Below are 8552 nucleotides of genomic sequence, written 5' to 3'. Positions count from 1 at the left end.
ACCGAATGCTTGTTAGCCGATTAGAGGACTTGATGAATTGCTAGCACTGAGCAGCAGAGTGGCGCAGCGGGAGCGTGCTGGGCCCATAACCCAGAGGTGGATAGATCAAAACCATCCTCTGCTGTTTGTCTGGTTTGGACCTTCTTTCAAGTCATGCTTTTGAGAAAAAATGTCGTGCGCATTATCTTTTCCACACGTTGGTTGTGCTGCACCTGGAGGCAGGGCTCGAAGGCGAGCGTCTGGTGGCCGGGCCTTCGCCCATGGGGCCCGGCCGGGCACAACCCGAAAAGGAAACGTTGGTCCCCCTTCCCATGGGCTCACCACCTGTGCGAGGGGCCAAAGGGGTCGAGTGCAGTGTGAGCTGGGCGGTGGCCAAAGGCAGGGACCTTGGCGGTCTGATCCCCGGCTGCAGAAGCTAGCTCTTGGGACATGGAATATCACCTCTCTGGCTGGAAAGGAGCCCGAGCTGGTGTGCGAGGCAGAAAAATTCTGACTAGATATAGTCGGACTAGCCTCCACGCACAGTTTGGGTTCCGGTAGAAGCCCTCTCGAGAGGGGCTAGACTCTCTTCCACTCTGGAGTTGCCCACGGTGAGATGTGTCGAGCAGATGTGGTGGGTATACTTATTGCCCCCCCGGCTGGGCGTCTGCACATTGGGGTTCACCCCGGTGAACGAGAGGGTAGCTTCCCTCCGCCTTCAGGTGGGGGGACGGGTCCTGACTGTTGTTTGTGTCTATGCCCACCCTTCTTGGAGTCCCTGGAGGAAGTGCTGGAGAGCGCTCCTTCTGGGGACTCCATCGTTCTACTGGGTGACTTCAATGCTCACGTGGGCAATGGCACCAGTTGCTCACGTGGGCAATGGCACCAGTTGTGTCATCAGATTTGCGGCCGCATGTTTTGGACACTCGGGAGAAAAGAGGGGCGGAGCTGTCAACTGATCACCACCTGTTGGTGGGTTGGCTCCGATGGTGGGGGAAGATGCTGGTCCGACCTGGAAGACCCAAACACTCTGTGAGGGTCTGCTGGGAACGTCTGGCAGAATCTCCTGTCAGGAAGAGCTTCAACTCCCACCTCCGGCAGAGCTTTTCCCACGTCCCGGGGGAGGCGGGGGTCATTGAATTTATATAACTCGACCTCTACGTTTTAAGCTTGATGAGCCAAAATATCAGATCTTGCTCTTGTTTCCTACCGTTTTAGCCTATTTGTTTTATCCAAATCTGTTCAATCTCTGATTATAATCTGTAGCCCTACGTATTTTTCAAATTTTTATTTATTTATTTATCAAATCTCCTCAGTTCTGTCAAACTCAGTGCACAATGAACCTCCCTTCCACTTTGAACCAAGCTTCACCAAATTTGGGAACGCCGTAGCAAGGAGTGCGATTTGGTTGTCGGACACTCCAAGTCCATATCTTTTTGCCGCATTTCACCCTCTCAAGTTGGTGTTCTTTTGTTGTTGCTTCAGAGCGACCCCATCCATCACTCTTGAATGAGTCCATTGTTCAAATGAGTCAATTTTCATCATTGTGAGTTCCTCCGCTTTTCACTGTCTTTTCTCGTCCCCGAGGATGTTGTCTGTCCTCCGGAGTGTACTTGTCCTCCTCCAAGCACAACAGCAGTCTTTTCTTGTCCTTCGCCAAAGGTCAAAGGTGCTTCAGAGCCAGGCACCATTTTGTAGTTGTTCACGGCTGCAGGCGAAGTCTCGGATTGGGTTTCAGGGACTCTGACACTGAGAATGACAGGCTGGGACATCAAACTTGTAAGACTATTTCCAAATGTAGCTGCTTCCATCAATTTGCTGGTAACGTTTATTTACCAAACTTCAAATTCTCCTAATAACAGCGGTCTCGGTTTTATATCGTAAATCCTGCAACTCATCCTATTTTTGCGCTACATTTTATCTATAGTTCCAATTTAATCGGACAGTATGTTGTCTTCAGTATCATTATTGAAAATCAACTCATCGAGGTCTGCTTTCCACATCAAGCCCTGATCTGTATGTCTTGACCTCTCACATGTTATTGTCATGCTTGCTCAAAAATGTGACTTAGAGTATGGTGCTGTGAATTCTCAATCTCCCCAATGAAATTGGATCCCACCTCGTAGTTCTTATCGTTCTCATGTTCCTGTTAGCCTGCAATTGTCCAAATCAAAAATGTTTTCTTTTAACTGTCTTTCTTTTGAACCTCTAAATCTCTCGTGTTGCTAACCTATCTACACCAGAACAAAAAAATTACCACAATATAACAGCAAATGTATTCGAAAATTCATTGTCATAACGTGTTGTATTATTACTATCTTCCACTATCTGTCCTACTCACTCCCCCCTTTTTGAGGCTTGGCAACGCCCATGCCTCACACCTTGACAAACTTTTTGGGAGAATGCGTTCTTTACTACATACGATTCCATCATCATTTAAGTTGACTTTCTTTCCAAAACGCTTCTCAATTTCTCAGTTCACACATCTTCTGCATGTGTTACTGGTTCTCCAGTTTTTTTTCTTCTAGTTAATTATCAATCCAAAAGCTATGTGTTTCTTTCTAACATTCAACCTGCTCAAAATCACTCTTTCATCGAAGTCGCTCTACTAATTTTCTATAGTAGTCGCCAACGACTTCAACCATTCAACCTGTAATTTCTTTTCATTCAGGCTATCATTCATCAATGTTCATTTGCATCTCACACGCAGTCTCCAAAAAGGAGTCTTTCTATCACATTGGTCCCAATTCATCCAAGCTCACCACACAACATTCATATATCATTTTCAACTCAGGTTTCCTGGTAGAACAATCCACCAATTCAAAAAAACTTAACTAAAACAAACAATTGGCAAATTAATCTGAATTTCTTTTCTTTGTTTTTAAATTTGAAGAACTCAATCTCTCAGATTTAGCTTGCATTTAAAAGTTTGCATAATCTTATAACACAACCAATCAATTATTCCTATTAAATGTAGCATTGCAAAATCTTAAATTCACAATTTAGCTTCTCCCAATTCCTGAAAGCATGTTCTGTTGTTTTGTTAACTCCGAATTTCTCATGAGGGCTTGACACTAACATGCACTAGTGTGGATTAGTTTCTGTTCGCAAACAGATTTCTCTCTTTTTCTTTCATTTTTATCTGTCAAAATTGTTTCTGTTCTGCGGTGTAAATTGAATAGACCACAGTCTAGCAAATTTTTTTATACTAAAACTTTAGCCAATGTTCATCATTTTAACATATATGCACACACATGCACAGCTCTCGCATGCAAAAGGTAGTTCCCAGCACCAATGATTCGTCACAGGCTGGCCATTTCCTGTGGTCGATCATGAGCTGGTCCCTCCCATGCACACGAGGACAGCACATTCTACTTTTATTTATTTATCTTCTAGAAGCAAGTTGCATTTCTTTACCACTTGATTTGCATATTTTAACTTCAGTGTAACACAATTTGATCCCTATTCATTTGTAATTGGGCCTACAAACAGCATTGTCATACTTCTTGTGTGGACAGGGGCTCTAACAATCTAAAACGATTTTTGATAACCTGACAATGACATGTTTTGCTGTCATATGGGAGAGGTTTCAGATCTTTTAAATTTCGATACATGATTTGCATAGGACCGGAAACTCCTCTTGCCCCTTGCTTGAGCCCCGGCTTGAGCTGCGGCCTTGCACCTGCTCACAGGGGCCTTATTGTCTCCTGGTCTGACAAACACTTGTGACCGCATCAGTTTTCATCTTTCTAGCTTTTGTCTCTTGAATTCGTTCTCATCTCTTTGTGAAGATTTCAACCACACTCTAGCACTTCTACCACTTCAGCATGTATTCCATACAATTAAGAAATCTACTTGCCATGAACTTCTCGTTTTAAAGAAGAGCAGAGCAAGAGATTTACCGTTCTTTTTTCCCATCTTAATTTCAGTAGTTTAAGGTTTTACATTTTTTTTTCAATTTTTTTTCTTTGAGGATCCTCAATGCAGGTTTAAATTGACCTTTCGACAGATTACTAGCCTGTTTTATTGCCGTGGATCAACGCTAGAACTGCTTCTTAGTCAATTTATCCTACCAGTCACACACTCAATCACGCAAGTTATCCCTGCCTACGCGAAGTACTCCTTTTAAAAAAAAAAGGAGCTGCTTCATCCAGTGAGGGGACTCTACAACACCCCCCACCTTCCCTGGGAACTAAAGACAAAAGTCCTTGTCCCCAGCCCTGCCAACGCGAAGTCCTCCTTTTTTTTTTAAAAAAGGAGCTGCTTCATCCAGTGAGGGGACTCTACAACACCCCCCACCTTCCCTGGGAACTAAAGACAAAAGTCCTTGTCCCCAGCCCTGCCAACGCGAGGTTGTACTCCCTAGAACAGTGGTCGTCAAATAATGATTCACGGAGGTACTGAGATTTTAAAACAGTTTGAGAACCACTGCTCCAAAAGAGACACCTCATCCAGAGGGGGACTCTACAACACCCCCTCCTTCCACAAAACTTATTCCTGTGCACTTCTTCCTTTTTACGCGTTTCACAAGCAACAACACAATCACACAACTTCAGGCCTTTAACTTACTTGTCCCCTGGTTCGTTGCACTGCCGGGTCCCGTCAATCCACCTCTGTCAGACGAAGGCAGACCTAAGATGCTGGCCCAGCTAAGAATTCTCTTCCCAGGACTTTCTCTTCCAGGTCCTCCTAATGGACGCTGGCTTGTCGACAATGCAGCACGTCCTCCTTCGCCGGTCAGATGGTGGGTATGAGGATCCCGGGTTTCGGCACCAAAATGTTAGAGATTTGCTCACTCCAACTTATTTTGCAAGAACCACACAGGAGACAAGGCAAGTTATTTTAGACACCTGCAGGTGGAGAGATCACTCGCTTCAGGAATGAAATCTGCCCTCCTTCCTGCACGTGGATATTTATTAAGAGAAACAGAGTGGGGGTATGGGTAGGCTGGCTAAAGCCCTTGTCCTCTAGTCTAAACATGTCAGGGGATGTTTTACGACCTTGAGATAAGGAGGACAAGGTAAGGTATTTATTACCTGTTGCATTCCAACATAATCCTACGATAAAGATAACCTGGAAAACCCTAACACTAGTGCTGTGTTGCATTGGTGTGTGCATGAGGAGGCGGAGCTTCGCTACCGCCAGCTGACGCAAGAATATCAAGCGCTGCAACGAGCCTACGCGCTTCTCGCCCAGACCAGCGGAGGGGACTACGACGCCGAGAAGGAGATCAAGGTGGCGCCCCTTCCCGCAACCCCCGGCCGGGTCGCAGCCTCCCCGTTCTCACCCAGCCTCGGGTGTTCTCTGGTCTGAAAGGAGGAGGAGGAGCCTCCCTCCTCCTCCTTTCAGACCAGAGAAAAGCTGATGGTAGAAATGGGTCACTATCAAAGCAGAGTAGCAGATCTGGAGTCAGCGCTGAAGCAACAAGGACAGGTAAGCTCATCAATGAGCACACCTTTTTCTCAGACAAAATAGCTACATTCTTCAGTCACTCATTCGTCTGGCATTACTGGACCAACCCCCCCCTGAACGTGGCTGGGAAAATGCGGAGAAAAGCAAATGTCATTTTCCAGTCAAACAAAGAATTTGTGGATGAAAATGACACAACATTCCAAAGCTGTCCACGCGTTTGTCTCTTCTAGAATGTCAAGTGGGTGGAGGAGAAGCAGCTGCTGCGTCAGAGCAATCAGCAGTTGGCCGAAAAGGTGACGGAAAGAAAGGCGCTGGGCGGAGTCGCTTGGCGTCACACCCGTCGGGAAGCCCCGCAGATGAGGTCTGACTGTCTTTTCAGGTCAGGCGGATGGAGGCGGAAGAAGCGCGTCTGAAAGAGCACATCCAGGATATCCGAGACCAAAACGAACTGCTTGAGTTCCGCATCCTGGAGCTGGAGGTGGGAAGACTCGCACAAGCGTGTTGAGGCCAGAGATGTGACAGACGGACGGACGGACGGATGCATGCCTCTGCCTTTCAGGAGAGGGAATGGCGCTCCCCCGTCTTGAAGTTTCTGCAAGTCCGTTTCCCAGACAGCCTCAGCCCTTTGCAGATCTACTGCGAGGCCGAGGGCGTGAGCGTACGTAAGGCGTCCCTCGCAACCCTAACCTTAACCCGAGGTCCCAGAACACCTTACATTGCTCCTTGCGCCTTTCCCCCGGACATCGTCATCAGTGATCTGATGAAGAAGCTGGACATCCTGGGCGATAACGCCGTAAGTGTATGTCGAACTCCTTATGTTCGCACTCCACGAGACTCGGCGGCTCAAATGTGACTTTTGGAAGGCTTTGCGCTGAAAGAAGCTTGTTGACGCTGTGCCTTTGGGCTCTTGCAGAATCTCACCAACGAGGAGCAGGTGGTCGTGATTCACGCCAGGACCCTTCTCACCCTAGCCGAGAAGGTAACGGGCACGTCCACGCACGCTCTCGCATTCTGCTTATGTGACAGCAGCCTTTCCTCAGTGGTTAGAATACATCAAAGTGACCAAGTCAGCACTTCAACAGTAGATGTTGGACATTGAAAGTGAGAAGGTAGACAGACACGCGACATCAGCCAAGGGGAACTCCGGCAATGTGCCCCAACAATTCTGACCTTGAGCTGTGCTAGGATATGTTCTGTAAGCAGAAGGGCTACCTGGATGAAGAGTTGGACTTCAGGAAGCGTTCCATGGACCAGGCTCATAAGGTAAGCCGCCCTCAAATCTCCCGCCGGACCACTGATGGACGAGGATTGCGGCCCAGAGGATCCTGGAGCTGGAGGCCATATTGTACGAGGCGCTACCGCAGCGGGACTGGCCCGCCACGGACGGCGAAAAAGCCAGCCACGCTGGCGTGAATGACGTGCTGACGGCGGATCAGAGAGAAGAGCTTAGGAGCGCCGTGGACCAATGGAAGCGAGCCCTGATGTGCGAGTTAAGGGAGCGCGACGCTTGCATCCTCCAAGAGAGAATGGATCTGCTGCACAGCGCGCAACAGGTAAGGGCCCAAAGCCAGCCCGGCACTTACTTGCACGCTTACTGGCTTTTGAAGGCCGCTTTCCATTTCTCCGTCCTAGAGGAACAAAGAGCTGAAAGAATTCATCGAAGCTCAGAAGAGACAAATCAAACAATTGGAGGAGAAGTTTCTGTTTCTCTTTCTATTCTTCTCCTTGGCCTTCATTCTGTGGCCCTAACACCAGCTGGTGAGTGAGCTCCAGCGGCACCGCACTCGACACTTCCGATACACCGCCAGCCGGTCTCAGACGTTGGCAGACGCTCCGATGCCGACGTATACCCCCCGCCACAGTGACAGAGGCACCGCGTCACACCGGCGCTCATCCAATCAGAAGGCAGGAAAGGCAAATTCACATGCAGGGCACTCTTGAACCAGAAGAGAGCACCACAAAAAACGGTTGTTGCCCCAAACGCGCACTAAAAAGGGTCAGAATAACAAGAGTCCCACCGGCCAGCCGGGGCCACCCGTCCATCCATTTCTTCAGGGGGGAAAAAAATTGGAGTCACCGGTGAGTACATTTTGCATTTAGCTCTGCTTTTCTGCTTCTGTCTTCAAGTGTGTGGCATCCTGCGACCAAAGATTCAGCCAACCCCAAAGCGGTTGACCTCAACGTCCCACCACCATGCCGACCAGAGCAGGTGACGTGATGCTTTGGACATCCTTCCGTCTCAGATGCCCAAAAGTACTCTTTGCCACATCTGCGGCAATACGGTGTCTTTTCAAAGGTGCAAATAAATCCAGCGTGGGCGGAACACGCACGTCTTCGTTTTTTCCCGCTTTGTTTGTGGGGGGGGGGGGGGGGGGGGGTTGTGCGTGTTGGCTTCACTTGAGTTCAATTTGGTATTTTGGTCAAAAGCGCATGTGGTGAAATTCCACAAAGTAGGATGGGCAAACACATTCCAGTAAACTATTAGTGTCAATTGGGCTCTCGAAATGGCAGGGAAAAGATGCACAGCAAAACGGAAATATGTAGATGAACACAGGACGTTTTTATCAGAGTGGGAAAGTTTCTATTTTTTGTTGAACGTGATGGCAAACCATTCTGCCTGATATGTCAGACCTCAGCGCATTTCAAAGATTCAAATCTTCAGCGCCATGCACTTCAGCTCACTCCATGGCTAACATTGATCAGGCGTCGAACCCGCAACATCATGCTTAAGAGGTGGACATGCTAACCAGTGCGCCATTATGTCAACGCATAATAACTAAGTCTACTGATCAAAACAGCGGTTACTATATGACGTCGCTACGTCGTGGTCAAGTGACGCAGACAAGACATCAATGGACGGACCTTCCTCCGAAATTAGAATCCGTGGGCAGAGTTAACTTGTTTAAAAGGGAGTGGGCAGAAGAAATATTTAATTTATTTAAATCTATTTTGAGTGCACACCATTATGCCAATGCATAACAACTGTAAATCTACTAAATGGAATGTCTGCTGTACGCGCACTTGCTCCTTTTTTTTCTGCTCCTCTTACTTATTTATTTATTGTTGTGTTATTTATTCATTATTTATTCAGCACGCTTTTGTTATACTTGTTTTCTTGTTTGTCTGTTGTGAGCCATGTCTTGTCACCGTGGGATAGGGGG

The 8552-nt window shown here is 47.6% G+C and overlaps 1 long non-coding RNA gene across 1 annotated transcript; it reads left to right on the top strand.

The window, feature by feature from the left end:
- The first annotated feature begins 6806 nt into the window (after positions 1-6806).
- On the top strand, positions 6807-7695 carry LOC137839933 (uncharacterized). Its single transcript, XR_011086331.1, has 3 exons — positions 6807-6944; positions 7024-7149; positions 7519-7695. It is a non-coding gene; the product is annotated as an uncharacterized lncRNA (long non-coding RNA).
- The last annotated feature ends 857 nt before the right edge of the window (positions 7696-8552 follow it).

Source organism: Syngnathus scovelli, unplaced genomic scaffold (genome assembly GCF_024217435.2).
Source record: "Syngnathus scovelli strain Florida unplaced genomic scaffold, RoL_Ssco_1.2 HiC_scaffold_27, whole genome shotgun sequence".
Taxonomy (NCBI): Eukaryota; Metazoa; Chordata; class Actinopteri; order Syngnathiformes; family Syngnathidae; genus Syngnathus; species Syngnathus scovelli.
The sequence above is the reverse complement of the archived record's forward strand: the minus strand, read 5'-3'. Positions and strand labels throughout refer to the sequence as shown.